Raw genomic sequence first — 14,676 nt, 5'->3', positions numbered from 1 at the left:
CACTGAGCAAGGCCAGGGATTGAACTTGAATCCTCACAGAGACAGCATTGGGTCCTTACCCTGCTGAGCCACAACGGGAACTCCTATCAATTTTAGAATCAGAAAAAAATCTATTTAAAGCAGTGAATATTTGCTTTTAAAAATATCAAATAAAAAAAAATGCAAAGTGGAAAGTGAAAACCCCTCTCCCGGATGGTGATTAGGAACAGATCAAGGGTCAAGGGTGTCTTTTGTCTGCATTACTTGACAATAAAGTCACTCTACTTTCTGGTTGAGCCCTATATATAGATCTGGCTGAGTGGGGACATCTGTGTCTGAAGAGCTCGGCTTCAGAACAGCTGTGTTCACACATCTGCTTCTTTGCTAACATCTAGAAGTAGGGGATCCCATAAAATGATATAGATTCCACTACCCACCCCAAGAGTAATGTGCTGCTGAAGCCAAGTTTGGGATGGAAGGAATGGAGTGGGCTGAATTAAAAGTCAGGGATTTGTAGGGGTTCCTGCTGTGGCACATTGGGCTAAGGATCTGGTGTTGTCTCTGCACCAGCTCGGGTTCGGAGTCCCAGCCTGGTGCAGTGGGTTAAGGATCCAGCAGTGCTGCAGCTGTGGCATAGGGCATAGCTATGGCTCAGATTCCATCCCTGGCCTGGAAACTTCCATGTGCCAGGGGTGCAGTTGGGTCTTCGTTGATGGTTAGGGCCCCTTGAGCTGGGGAGTTTTCTGGAAGGTATCGGTGCCATCGCCTTTATTGTACTGGAAGAGGGCAAGAGCAGATAGAGGCAGGGACCCAAGTTAGGAGTTGTCTGGATCATCCAGGTGAGAGATGTTGGTGGCCTGGACCAGGACTGGAGGGAGCTCCCAGAAGGTGGAGGAGGTGATGAGGTACCTACACCTGGTCTCAGAGGGCTTCTGTCTAGTTAAGAACATAGCCTTGAGCACGCAGTCCCATAGCGGGTTCTGCACATGAAGTGTGAAGGATGAAAATTTAGTTGCAAAGATCAAGGAACCTCTCAAGTTGGGGTGGGTGAGTTTCTTCATTTGATTGTAATTCCCAAGGCTTATAAAAGCCCGCTGTTTGCCCTACAAAGGACCACAAGCACAAGGAAATACACACTATGTTCCCTCGTCATATTACAAAAATGCAGATTGGTGCTGCATGCAGCAAAAATTCCAATCGGATTGGTTCCTTTGTAGGATAATCAATGGAATCTTTTGTCTATTTCTGAGCACAGGATTCCTTTCCCCTGAGTGGTGGATTTGGAGTGTTTTTCTCAGAGGAGGAATGCCTCCCTCGTGTAATCCATCCATCTCCCCCTTTGCAGCGGAGTTCTGATGAATGAATCCTTTGTGCAGCCCTCAGCCGCCTGCTTGTCTCTGCTGGAGATGAAACAGGTGCAGTCGCCTTTGCTCCAACTCATCAACTGTTGTCTGAGATTATTGGAGGGCTGCAAGGAAGCCTTCAGGGTTTCATTATGCTCCAGACGGCTGTCAACCAGTGAGCCATGATTCCGACGAGAGAGCTGTGGGGAAGAACATGGTTTTGGTTGGCAGACCTGGTTTGGTTGAGATCCAGCATCCCACCATGAGCTGTCTTTAGGCACGTTGTCTCCCTGCTCCGGGCCTCGGATTCATCTCATGTATTAAGAAGACAGTGACACTTTCTGGATGTGTCCTATCTCCTGTCTCCAATGAAAAGCTGATTCTTTGGTTGCTGGTCAAGTGCAGATAAAAGATGATCAGGGCTGTCACTTTACAGGAGATTTCACAGTATGGGGTATGTGTGTGTGTGTGTGTGTGTGTGTGTGTGTGTGTGTGTGTGCGCGCGCGCGCGCGCTTGGCCATGGCATTCGGAAGTTCCTGGGCCAGGAATTGAACCTGTGCTACAGCAGTGCCAAATAAACACTTAACAGCAGTGTTGCAAAATCCTTCACTGCTAGGCCACTGGAACTCTTCAGAATGTTTTAAAAGCACCTTTTTATTGTCTTTTAGCCGTGAGGCTAGGACAGAAAAAAATATAAATTATTCAGATTAGAGAAAACACGCTCTTAAACAGTATTCTCATGGAGAGGCAAGTATGGTTTGGAGGATGGGATGCAATAAGTAATCTTGAATTAGAGAATAAAATAAAATTCCTCTACTGTGTCAGAGTGAGGTGGAAACGAGGCAAAAGATTGCCCTTTTGCTGGAAAGAGCCCAGCTAGAGTCTTTACAAAAAAAAAAAAAAAAAAAAAAAAAAAAAAGACTTTCAAGTGCTAGATCATTTAATTTGACCATGGTGTACTCTGGTTTCCTGATTGTGTATGTACAAATTAATGAAATTCATATGAAGTTCTGTTTCTCCCTCTAGACTAGTGTGATGAATGTCACGTAATAAGTGCAATAAATATGTAATGTGACAGATGTTATGAATACCTACATGTGTTTCTATGTATCATTTATTTTTATTTTATCTTTTTGTCTTTTTGTCTTTTTAGGGTCGCACCCATGGCACATGGAGGTTCCCAGGCCAGGGGTCCAATCAGAGCTGTAGCTGCCAGCCTATGCCATAGCCATAGCAACGTGGGATCCGGGCCAAGTCTGTGACCTACACCACAGCTCATGGCAACGCCAGCTCCTTAACCTGCTGAGCAAGGCCAGGGATCGAAACCACAACCTCACGGATGCTAGTTGGGTTTGTTAACTGCTGAGCCATGATGGGAACTCCTGTATGTGTCATTTAGATTGAGTGTAGCTAATATGCGTGTTGGGAAAATTCCTGTTGTTTATCTCCAATTTCTAAATTTCATATTTAAAATGTGAAATAATCTTAGAACCCTGCCTGTGGTTAGAAAACCTTGCTGGGCTCTTGCATTCCAAGCTGCTGTCTGATGAAACTCATGGGGGCTTAGAAAACAGTGCAGCACTGTTTTACGAAGGTGAGCATGAGACTACAGTCATGGCAAATTTCAGATCACCGTCACGCTAGCAGGTGCCTGGTTTGTCATCTCCTCTCCTCCCCCCAACACAATTTCTACCTGAATTGGACCCACCCACTTTAAAATTCTGATTCTAAGGTAATGTCTGTGATTGTGTTCCATTTTCAGGTGGACTCTCTGTGTCCTCCTATGGGGATACTTAGGGAACTGATGTTGACCGATTCCTCTGCCTCGTTGCAGCCTGACAGATGGGCTCCTGTGTTGTAAGCCTCAGAGGCTGTCTGAACGGCAGAGTTTGAAACTCAGGCTCTAGAAAAGGGAGTTCTGGGACTCTTGTACTCGGTTTTGTAGAGACAGCTGCCTTGAATCTCTTTCTCATTACTGGCTCAGCCAAGCCTATGTGTTCCAGAAGAGATCTTCCCACTTACCTCCTTAATGCCAGATACTTAAGGAACATTGAGGCCCAGATAATGATGACTCTTGAAGTGAGAATTTCACATCCCCTTGCAAAGGGGACTTAAAAATGACAAACCTCCCCTTTCTTTATTTTCTTAACTCCATTTAAGAAGACCCTCCAACTCAAGCTATTTATGGACCATCAAGCCACCAACATGCTGGATGCCAGCAGAGTTTTAGACATGGAGGTTGGGGGAGGGGAGACGAGACCTCATAACAGGGTCAGAGATGCAAAGCAGGCAGGGACCTGGTTAGTGCTCAGGACGCCTGACCCTCCGCTTTGAGTTTGAAATGACACATATTGGTGCCCTCTCTTTTTTTTTTTTTTCTTTTTAGGGCCGCACCTGTGACAGGTTCCCAGGCTAGGGGTCGAATCAGAGCTACAGCTGCCGGCCTACACCACAGCCCCAGCAACTTGGGATCCAAGCCGGGGCTGCAACCTACACCACAGCTCATGGCAATGCTGGATCCTTAACCCACTGAGTGAGGCCAGGGACTGAATCTGCAACATCACAGTTGCTGGTTGGATTCATTTCCACTGCACCAGTGGGAACTCCTTGATGCCCTCTTGTGTGCTAGGCACTGCCCTAGCAACTTTGTGCCTTATCAGCCTTCCTCCCACCCCTTCAAGGTAAAGGATTGTATTTCTGTTCACTGAGATCGAGGCATCATAATGTGCCTAAGGTTATAGGGGAGAAAGTACCCCACCTCCCTTGACCTTGTGTTAAAACACTAGACTCCACCTCATTGGATAGATTGCAGCTGCCTCCTCTCTGAAAAAGCTGGATGTATCATTAGTAGAATCTCTTGTACTAGACGTTTCTGTAACTCGTGTAAGTATTCTTGAAAAAGGGCAGTTTACTTCCATCTTTCTTCCTTATCTGCAGTGATGACAGCTGGCTCTAGTACAGACTCCAGAGATCTTTGGGTTACAGCATTTTACAAACCTAATGCCAGGAATGGTGTGCTGTTGTAAGCAAGCTAATGAGGAGAGAGAGAGAGAGAGAGAGATAGGGAGGGAGAGGGACAGGGAGGGGGAGAGAGAGAAAGTGTGGCAAGATATGCATGCTCTAGCAACCCCAGTGGGCTGGACCATCCTTTGTTCTCCGTTCACATCCTCAGAGGCTGTGATGGACAAAGGCATCATCAGGGAGTAAAAGCAGTCCTTCCTGCCAGTGGTCCTTATAAAGCAGATGCAGTGGTGGGCTGTGTGACACGCAAGGCAGAGAATTTCCACAGCTGTCCAAAGATGGGAGAAGACAGAGCCCAGGGCCAGTTGTAGGCTTTCGCAGGTATCGGTCCTGGTACTAAGTGCTCTCTCCACTTAGGTAAGAAGGGAATTAGTTAACGTTATCTAGAATCGACCTTTTCCCTGTGGTCTCATGTTTGACACCTGAAATAGTTCTCTAGGGTACTAAGTCATAGCTTACTGCTTAGAAACATGCCAGGTGCTTCTGTAGGCGTTTTTGTTGTCATTGTTCCTGGGATGGATCTCTTTTGACTTTATGGGGGGGGGGGGCAGAACAGAGGATATTCTTCCCCAAATATCATTCATGACTATATATTGAGAGCAGCACCTTTTTTATTTTCCAGTTTAGTTTTCAGCTCATCTTGCCAATCCTATACCAAAGCATTAAGGAATCAGAGGGAAAACTAGTTTGTCCACTTTATTTTAAAGCTAGTTATTGGATTTTCTGACTATAAAAGTAAATAGTCATGAAAAACAACAGAAAAAGAAACCATAGGAGAGGATAAAAAGGAAATCAGAATTGCCCAGCATCTCACTAGACTGAAGCAAGAGCACTTCCTGTTTTAGCACCTGGTCCTGGTTCTCTGCTGAGCCACTGACCTGGTTGGGAGACAGGTGCCCTGCGGGCAGAGCTGAGCCCACCATGGAGGTGCAGTGTCCCCAGTGCCTGGCAGAGGCCCCGATGCACAGTAGGAGCTTAGGAATTGTGTGTTAGTTGAATGTGCTGTGTTCTGAGTCTGGGAACTGGGGTGGCCTGAACCCTGTCAGGGATGATGCTGAACCTCTGTGGAGGGGGCGCCCTCTAGCTGGGGGGTTCCTCAGTGTGTGGGTGGATGGGGATGTCCCTCTGAAGGACTGGGGTCAATGATGCTAGGGCCACACTGACTGAGACAGGAAGGCAGGCAGTCTCTCCCTCTGCTCCTGGCAGGAAGCCGGCTAGAAAGGGAGCCAGGAAATGTAGTCTGTAGGGTCCTGGCCCAGAACCTGAGGGCAGGGAAGGGAAGGACGGGCTTGGACTTGGGAAGGTAGTAAACTACCAGCACTGCCTGTCATTTCTTTTTTTGTCTTTTTTGGGCCTCACCCACTGAGGCATATGGAGGTTCCCAGGCTAGGGGTGCAATCGAAGCTGTAGCCGCCGGCCTACACCGCAGCCACAGCAACACTGAATCCAAGCTGCGTCTACAACCTACACCCACAGCTCACGGCAACGCTATATCCTTAACCCACTAAGTGAGGCCAGGGATCAAACCCGCGTCCTCAAGGATACCAGTGGGTTTGTTAACCTCTGAGCCACGATAGGAACTCTGTCATTTTAAAGAGTTAAATCTTGAATGCGGATTTGCTCTGTTCTAATATAACTTATATTTTCACTGCCAATAGTATATCCTGGGAGTTCCCGTTGTGACTCAGCAGGTTAAGAACCTGATATTGTCTCTCTGAGAACATGGGTTCGATCCCTGGCCTCGCTCAGTGGGTTAAGGATCTGGCATTGCCTCAAGTTGTGGCGTAGGTCTCAGATGTGGCTCGGATCCAGTGTTGCTGTGACTGTGGTGTAGACCACAACTGTAGCTCTGATTCCACCCTTAGAGTGGGAAGTTCTGTGTGCCTCAGGTGCAAGTGTAAAATGGAAAAAGAAAAAAGTACATCCTGAGCATCTTTCCATGTTAATAAATACAGCTCTACACCCTCTTTCTCTAAGGTACAGATTCTGGAGTCATGTTGCAGCTGAACTACTCATTGAATGTATGAGTGGCCAGTTTATTTAACCATTTAGGCAGCGTTTCCTTCATTTGCAAAATCTACCGAGTTGTGAGGACTAGGTGAGACTCTGTCAAGATAAAAGCACTTTACTTTGGCTGTGACAGTACCTGTTGATGGTTGTATTAGTGATGACAGTTATTACTCTGATTCAATCAGTCCCAGATGATAATTACCAAAGTATTTGGGTTTTTTCTCTTAATGAATATTCATGTAAATACATCTAGATATTTCTGCAAAAAGTGAACTGTTTGCATCAAACTCTTTGCTCTTCAAGACTGTTCATATATTTCATCAAATTACCCTCTAGAAATACGGTATCCGTTTTTAATTTTCTTTCTAACAGTACCTGTCTCCTCCACACTGTCACTAATCTGGTCGTGGTTCTTTTTGCTCTTTGTCAGTCTGCTGGGTTGAAAACATACACTGTTGTTTTTCATTTGCATTCTTTTGATGATGGGTCAGTTTGAAAGTGTTCTGCATAGACTCAGGCGGAAACAATTCTGCTTTGTGATCAAGTGCCTGAGCCTGGACTACTGGCTGACAGGTCCACCAAGACCAGTTTTCTCAAACCCTCTCAGCATTGTTTTTTCCCTGGAAAACGGAATGGGAGGGTTCTGTCGAGGACCAGAAGAATGTATGAAAGTGTTGAACCAGTGCCAGACTTTTGATAATTAACATTCTAGTTGACTTTTGAGTTAATCTCAGCTCTTATCCCAGTGTTGGTCTGTTGATCTCAGAAAGGGGCGCTAGAAGGACCTGAAAATTGAGTCGGGGACCCTGGTGTTGGGGTTTTCAGAGACGGAGCATTTCTGGGTAGTAATGAAGTCCAGTGTGGCTGTGGGTGGCTGAGGTAGAAGGTGGGTGGAGATATTTGGGGCTCTGGTGGCCATTTGTGCACCGAGGGCGCCCGTGGGTCTGGGGCCTGACATCACTTAGGGTCATGATGGGTTTGAGCCATCGAGGAAGGTGATGACCTGGGTTCCAGAGTCCCCTTTGAAGAGGGGAGGGTTGGGTGACTGGCATGGAGGGCTCTTCGTGGTAAGTGAAGGGGCCAGGGGTGTGGAGGCTGTGGTGGAAAGTTCCAGCATAGGACTCAGCCCTGGCCACCCTGGGCCTGTCCTCTGTTCTGAGCTAAGCTTCGGGTGTGACGCTAAAGTGGTGGGAGCACTTTGGAAAAGGATGAAAATGAAGGACGTGGTACAGAGGCTGGGAAGGGCGAGGGGCTGGTGCTCCGTGGCTGCAGTCACACCAGCCCCACACTTTTGACTGGGTGACAGCTCTGTGCTTGGTTTAATGCTCTCGAAATTTCTGTCTTGCAAGTTTTGGACAAAGGGCCCACATTTTCATTTTCCACTGGTCCCTACAGATTGTGTGACCTTCTAACAAGGATGTGTGGAGCAGAGGTGGGTGGGAGGGTTGACCAGGTAGGTGTGGTCGGAGGCAGGAGGCCAGGAGGACCTGTGGGGAAGGCTGGGAATCAGGATCCAGCTGGAGCCCTGTGAGCTTAGGCTGGTGCTGGAGGCGTGAGGACTGGGAGGTTTCTCTTGTTTAGAAATGGAATGTTCTGCAGTATGATTTGATAGCTGTGACTTTGTCTCTTCCCTCTGTATGCCTTTGGCTGTTTTAGTAACTTTTTTTGGGGGGGGTCAGGGCCGCACCTGCAGTGTATGGAGGTTCCCAGGCTAGGGATCAAATTGGAGCTGCAGCAGCTGGCCTACATCACAGCCACAGCAACTCGGGATCTGAGCTGTGTCTGCAGATGTGTTGCTACTCACAGCAACACCAGATCCTTAACCCTCTTAGGCCAGAGCTCAGACCTACCTCCTCATGGACACTGTGTTTTGTTCTTAGCCCACTGAACCACAATGGGAACTCCTGTTTTGGTAATTAAAAAAAAAATAAATTATTTCAGAAAGGTTGCAAGAATGTGGTTTCTAGAACAGGGTTTCCCTAGGGCGACACTGTTGACTGTTGGGCTGGCTGACCTGTGAGTTGTGGGATGTTTGTCACATCTCTGGCTTCTACCCAATAGATAGCAGTGGCAGATCCCCACATGGTGGCAGCCAAAAACTCCTGCACGCTGCCAAATGTCCTTTTGACGGTAGTCACCCCAGTTGAGAAGCACTGTTCTAGAAAGACCTGAGTTTCTGCCTGACCTCTGCCTCTCCCACCCTGTGACCTTGGCCAGGTCACTTCTCTCTCCCCCTAAGCAGCAGTGCCCCTGTCTGTGAATTACCATTTTCTAAATGTGCTCATGTTTGTATACACAGACTGAACATTTAAATGTTGAGTTTTCCCTATTTAAGGGAAATTAAATCATATATTTTAATTTGAATATGGTGATGAGGGAGATGGGCCAATATTTCATGTGTATTTGCTGATTTGATCTTGTGGGGTTGATTCCTCTTGTCCATTGTTCAGGTTTTTTGTTGTTTTTTTCTCAGTTGGGGTTTGAATGTCCTCTGGATGCATGTGGCCTCTCTTTGCTGTCCCTTGTCTTCTCTGCCAGCAAATCTTACCCATCCTCCCAGGCCCACCTCACCTGGCAGATCTCTCTGCAGTCACAGAGCGAGGATGCTGCCCTCTGGCCAAGCACTGTGAGAGGGATCAGGCTGGGAATGTGGTTTGTGGGTCAGGCTGTTGTGTCCCCAGGGCCCCATCACACATCTGAAGACTGTTTTGATCACTCTAGAAAGAAGTCTTATACTTCTATCTCACTTGTTAAGTAATTGGTCACTTCTGTTTTCTCTTTCCTGCTCTTTTAGTTTGCTCAGGCTGCCATAACAAAATACTACGAACTGGATGGTTTCAACAACAGCAGTTGATTCCTCACAGTTCTGGAGGCTAGAAGTTCAAGTTTATGGTGCCACCAGGGTTGATTCTCGGGAGGCCTTCCTCCTTGGCTTGTGCAGATGCCCGTCTGTCCCCCTTTGTCCACACGTGGTCCTTCTTCTGTGTGTCCCTGGTGTCTTTCCATGTCCACGTCTCCTCTTAAAAGGACACCAGTGAGATTGGAGTCGGGCCACCCCTCATGGCCTCAACGTGACTTAGTCAGGTCTTTGAAGGCCTTATCTCCAAATAGAGTCACACCCCTAGGGGCAGGGAGTTAGGGCTTCAACATTGGAATTTGGGGGTGGGGCTGGAGCTGGAGCAGGACCACACACAATTCAGCCCACAACATCAACTTAATTTTATACTTTTTGTGAGAGTAGGCCAGTGTGCCGTGGATTGTTAGTTCTTTCTTAGAAGAAAGGTGCATCCACATTTTGGGTATTTGAAGATCTCGCTATCTGATGGCTGTGAGAAGCTGGTGAGCATTGAAATGCCCCTTGACTAGATGCTCTCCTGAGGGTCTCACACATATAAGGAGACTGGCGTCTGTCCTGAGTCAAATGATGCAGGTGCTTTCTGCGAAACCTCCTCCGTCCAGCTGTATCTTTGCATAAACAGAAAGTGGCAGAAGAGGAGCGTTTGCACAGGGAAAAGAGGACATGACAAGGTTTATTCTAAGACAGGGTGTACCTCCAAGCATTTACCCAAGGCGGAGGGATCCTGACAGCTGGTGTTCCTGAGGCACCTGCGATGGGACATGAGATGGGACCAGGGCAGGGCTCCTCAGACATGCGCACACCTGGGCTGCACTTGGCTGGAAGGTGAGTTAAAGCCGCTCTCCTTTGCCCTGTCGCCTGGCAGTGGAAAGTTACCCTTGGTGGCGGCCACCACTTCCGCATTCTCTTCAGAGCTGCCTGTGCCCTTGAGTTTTCCAGCTTTATCTCACCTTTAATGTTTAGTGTATTCGCCTGAATGAGACGTCTTGCATTTAAGGAATTAATGCCACCTGGTAAGACTTTTTTTCTTAGAGGGAGAGGACATTTGACCTTCCTGGGGCCTTTTAGTTTTAGTTTTCTGCAGATTGATCCAGAGTCATAATAGTTTGACATTACCTTGAGATTCTTGAATTAGCAATTCATCTCTAATGTAACTGACCTAGTTTTCTTCTTTCTGGAAGGATTTTGTTCAAACCTTAGGGTTGTAACCTTTTATTGAGGAGCAAGTCTAAATGGGCCTGATTGAATTTCTTCAATGGAGATGTTGCTTGGGGGATGGGGGAAGAAAATGAATGAATTTAAAATGTATGAACACCGAAAGTTGTGACCTGGTTTTCTCTAAGGAAAAAAAGGGGGGCGGGCATCTGTGAAATAGTTCTTTTAAATTGTATAGTGAGAAGTGAAGCTTTACTGGGATAGCAATTTCTTTCTATGCAGTTTATCTGCATAAGTCTCTTTCTGATACTGAATATTGAGTAGAAATGTTAAGTCATTTCCTTCCTTCCTCGGAAGGAAGACGAGTTTTCTTGTAGGTTTTATAATGCTTCATTATTTGCTGGTTAAAAGGATTTGATGATGATTTCAATGTAAAGAGCTGAATAACACAGCACTCTGTGTGAGGGGATGGTACCTTTTCATTCTGGAATCAAGACATCCGTTTACCTGTGGTTTGCTCTGCCGGCCTGTGCCACAGTCTTTTATGTTTCTGATAAATTTTAACTACTTGTTTGAAATCTTTGTTCTGGTGCTTAGAAGTAGACATTAAGAGGACCAGTTATTTGGGCTGATAGAATGCATTTTAGATGTTAGATAGCTAGATAGCTTTGACTATATACTTACTGAGGAGTAGTGAAGGGAGGCCCCGGGCATCTTTTTCTGAGATGGGTGTGAGGCATTCCTTCAGGTAGCTGGCACTTTGTGAGCTGGTGTGGCTGCACCTGCTGGCTATCATTGCATGGTGGCCAGGGCTGGCAGGCGCCAAGGCCAAGGGCACTGTTTTCCATACGGGGGACCTTGGTTCAGTAGGGGAAAGGGGGAATATCTTGGGATCCTGCCCTGTCCCCTCCACACCCCTCCCCTGCTTCAGGTGAATTAGTATAAATTTCCTTGACTCTCCAGCTACCAAAGGACTTTGAACTTTAGCTTTGTTAGGGAGTTCAGGCCCCACCTCAACCAGACAGAGAGATTAGAATCTCATCAATTTTTTAAAAACCTCTCCAGGGGACTTCATAACTTTCCTAAGTGTCATTTTCTGGTGACTAATGACCTTGGCTTTGGGGAGTCCTTCTTTTGCCAAATGTATGTTCCTCGTGTGCTCTCCCAAAATGATTCTTGAAATTATGCCGGTACGTCCACTCCACTGGACCCAACTGCTCCTTCAGGCCCAGAGAAGCAGTGGAGGGAAGAAACCCTTTGAAAACTGCTCTGCAGGCTCTGGGCTGCCCAGCCCATCTGTTTTCTTCCTGTTTCTTTTCCCACAGAGTTTATCTGGACTCCATTACTTTTAACACATGTATTTTTTTCATTTAAAAAAATTTTACTGATGTATAGTTGATTTACAATGTTGTGTTAATTTCTGCTATACAGCAAAATGATCTAGTTATACACATACACATACTCAATCTTTTTCAGATTCTTTCCCCATATAGGTTATCTAGAATACTGAGAAGAGTTCCCTGTGCTAGGCAGTAGGTCCCTGTTAATCATCCATACCCCATATATTTTGATGCTTTTCTGCATCGCAGTTTGTTGCAGGAGGCCAAGGAAGAGGTGCAGTAATTCAGAATTTAAGTTTTTGATGCATAGTAGGTTCTCAGTAAGGGTTGTTAATATGAAGGTCCAGAACCACTGTGAAAATCCAGAAATCACCGTAGTGTGGTCATTGACCAGATGGTTGTGAAAGAGAAGGCTGTGGACTGGTGTCTGAACTCACAGTTGTGTGTGTGTGTGTGTGTGTGTGTGTGTGTATAGAGGGGCAGCCTGCACTAGGCTGATTGGTATTTTAAGTAGTACTGAACACAGGGTCAGGTGTTAATAGCAATGGAGTTGACTGGGTTTGGCAATAATCTGTAGGATTAGCGAGCAAAGAAGAGGCTGTGTAGGAGGTGGAGTGGGGGATGGTGGCCTGGGGGGAGCCCTAGACTGGTGGTGACCAGGGTTGCCTGAGTGTTGATGGGCCAGCCCAGGAACAGAAGGAGATGCTGCAGTAGGTGGGGGAGGGTGTATTCAAATGTATTGTTGATGTATCTGTGATGGAGTTGAGTATCAAATCACCCGTACCATAGGAGAGAAGGAATCAGCGAGATTCAGTAAATATGGGACGACATCAAAAGAGTCTGTTGTGGCATAAAGTGCTTCTCTCTCTTCATGAAAATGATTTAATTTCTTATCATAGTAAATGCTCTTTACTCTTACTATGCTCTTTACGTGGTAAATGAGAAATTAAAAAAAAGAAAACTACTTGGGCAGGGTGGAGAATTATACTTAATGTGAAAGAGCCCCTGCTCTCGCCGCGCTGGAGATGACATTTGGTAATGTTTCGGTATCTGCTTTTTTCCCACAGAGTGATTCTTGATAAGAGTTACAGGGAAGCCTCAAGGCTTTGGAACAGAGGAAGGAGACCAATGCTGAGAATCTATTCAGTTCGGGGGGCAGATCCCAGTCACTCTTCCTAGCATTGCTGTATCAGAGGAGGGACTCAGGGCTGGGATGTGGGAGGAAGGGAATTGGGGTTGAAGTGGCAGGTCTGGGTCCCCAGCATTTAGAATTTTTTTTTTTTTTTTCTTTTTAGAGCCACACCAGCGGCATATGGAGGTTCCTAGGCTAGGGGTCCAATTAGAGCTACAGCTGCCGGCCTATGTCAGAGCCACAGGAACACCAAATCCGAGCCACGTCTGAGACCTACACCACAGCTCATGGCAACACCAGATCCTTAATCCACTGAGTAAGGCCAGGGATCGAACCCTCAACCTCATGGTTCCTAGTTGGATTCATGTTCACTGCGCCACAACAGGAACTCCTGCATTTCGAAATTTTGTTGGCGCTTCTCACACACTGCTCTCCAGGTTTTCCCTGGAAGAGGCGACTAAGCTGGTCCCTGCAAATGGGTATCTTTAAATCACGTTCAAATTACCTATTTTGCTGCAGAGTGCTTTCTTGTTTGTTTTAATATCATGCTCTTTCAGTTTTTACTAGGCTGCAAAATCACCTGGGAGCTTGTAAACACAGATTGCTAGACCCCACAGCACCACAGATTCTGGTACTGGAGGGCTAGGTGGGGCCTGAGAACGGGCATTTCCACCAAGTTTTGCTGGGTGATACTGGTGTTGTAGTCAGGGATCCATAACCTGAGAACCACTGTCCTGTCCATCAAGACTTTCAGAAAAATTGGTACTCCAAGAAGATGCTCCATGCCAGCCTTTGTGGCTTCTCAGTACATCTTCATGCAGAGAACCTTGTAGGCAATTGGCACTGGTCCACCGTGGAAAACCACAAATGCCAAGCCATGAACAACAGCCCCTTGAAGGGCCGTGGCTGATGCTCTTCCTGCATCCTCAGAGTTTGAGGGGATGGGAAATGAGCAGGTCAGGCCATGCAAAGGGTCTGGCTCCAAGGGCCCTTGAGTGGAAAGGTTATATCATGAGCTTTATCATCTTGCAGGTGAATGGTTGGTTCCTGACTTCCTGCAGTCTCTCATTTGATAATAATTAAAAAAAAGATTTAAATCCCCCCTCATAAACATAACAGACTCTCTCCATATGGACCTAAAGGACAGCAGGGGCCTCGTAAAAGATACAAAATGTGTCCCTGCAGGGGAGGAGGTCTCACTTGGAGGAGGGAGGAAGTTGACACGGGTATTTCCCAGGCTGCATGTTGATTCAAAGGAGAAACCAGTCAGTAAACTTTGTAAGATACTGTCAAAACCAAGCCCAAAGTGCTTGGTGTTAATTTCAAAATATAGAAAGAGATAGCATCGACTAGAAATTGATCAGTAAAACATAGCATTCAACAGAGAACTCTTAAAAATAAAGGATGACATGTGACGTCCTTTTTTAAAGACCCTACGTCCAAGAAAAATTCCCTCAAGTGAAAACACAAGGTAGCCCTCAACCTTGCCTGGCTCCATGGGAACGGAACAACGTTCAGCGCAGGGCGAGGCCTGCCTGTTTGTTTCCTGGACTGGTTAGAACCTTCTGTTACTCGTGGATAGAACTCTGTTTCACAGAGCGAGGGCTGTGGGTGAGGAAAAAGTTGGGGATTGTGTGCTGTGACCACAAGGCACCAAACTGGGTGACAGTCCCGTCTCTGACTTTGAATGCCCCTGAGTCCCAGCCACCACCTGGAACCAGTAAACTGCAAGCAGTTTGCCACGTGTTCAGAAGCTGCTGCCATGGAGTTCCCGTCGTGGCGCAGTGGTTAACGAACAAACCCGACTGGGAACCATGAGGTTGCGGGTTCGATCCCTG

The 14,676-nt window shown here is 46.7% G+C and overlaps 1 protein-coding gene across 24 annotated transcripts in view; it reads left to right on the top strand.

Annotated features, from left to right (window-relative positions):
• Positions 1 to 14,676, top strand: part of NEDD4L (NEDD4 like E3 ubiquitin protein ligase) — a 374,906-nt gene that overhangs the window by 89,519 nt on the left and 270,711 nt on the right. Inside the window, exon 1 of one of the 24 annotated variants that reach the window (XM_084978083.1) lies at positions 9,511 to 10,036. The exons of 21 other annotated variants lie outside the window; for them this stretch is intronic. The gene's annotated coding sequence lies outside the window, so the exon portion shown is untranslated. Of the gene's footprint in view, positions 1 to 9,510; positions 10,037 to 10,067; positions 10,225 to 14,676 lie in introns of those variants that run through there. 2 more of the 24 variants (XM_084978060.1, XM_084978172.1) reach the window with 2 other exon arrangements.

This window comes from Sus scrofa, chromosome 1 (genome assembly GCF_054392235.1).
Source record: "Sus scrofa isolate SSC_HxYL_T2T_F1_AM1 chromosome 1, Sscrofa_HxYL_maternal_Yorkshire_Landrace_v2.0, whole genome shotgun sequence".
NCBI classification, from domain to species: domain Eukaryota; kingdom Metazoa; phylum Chordata; class Mammalia; order Artiodactyla; family Suidae; genus Sus; species Sus scrofa.
This window is presented reverse-complemented; position numbering and strand designations above follow the sequence as displayed.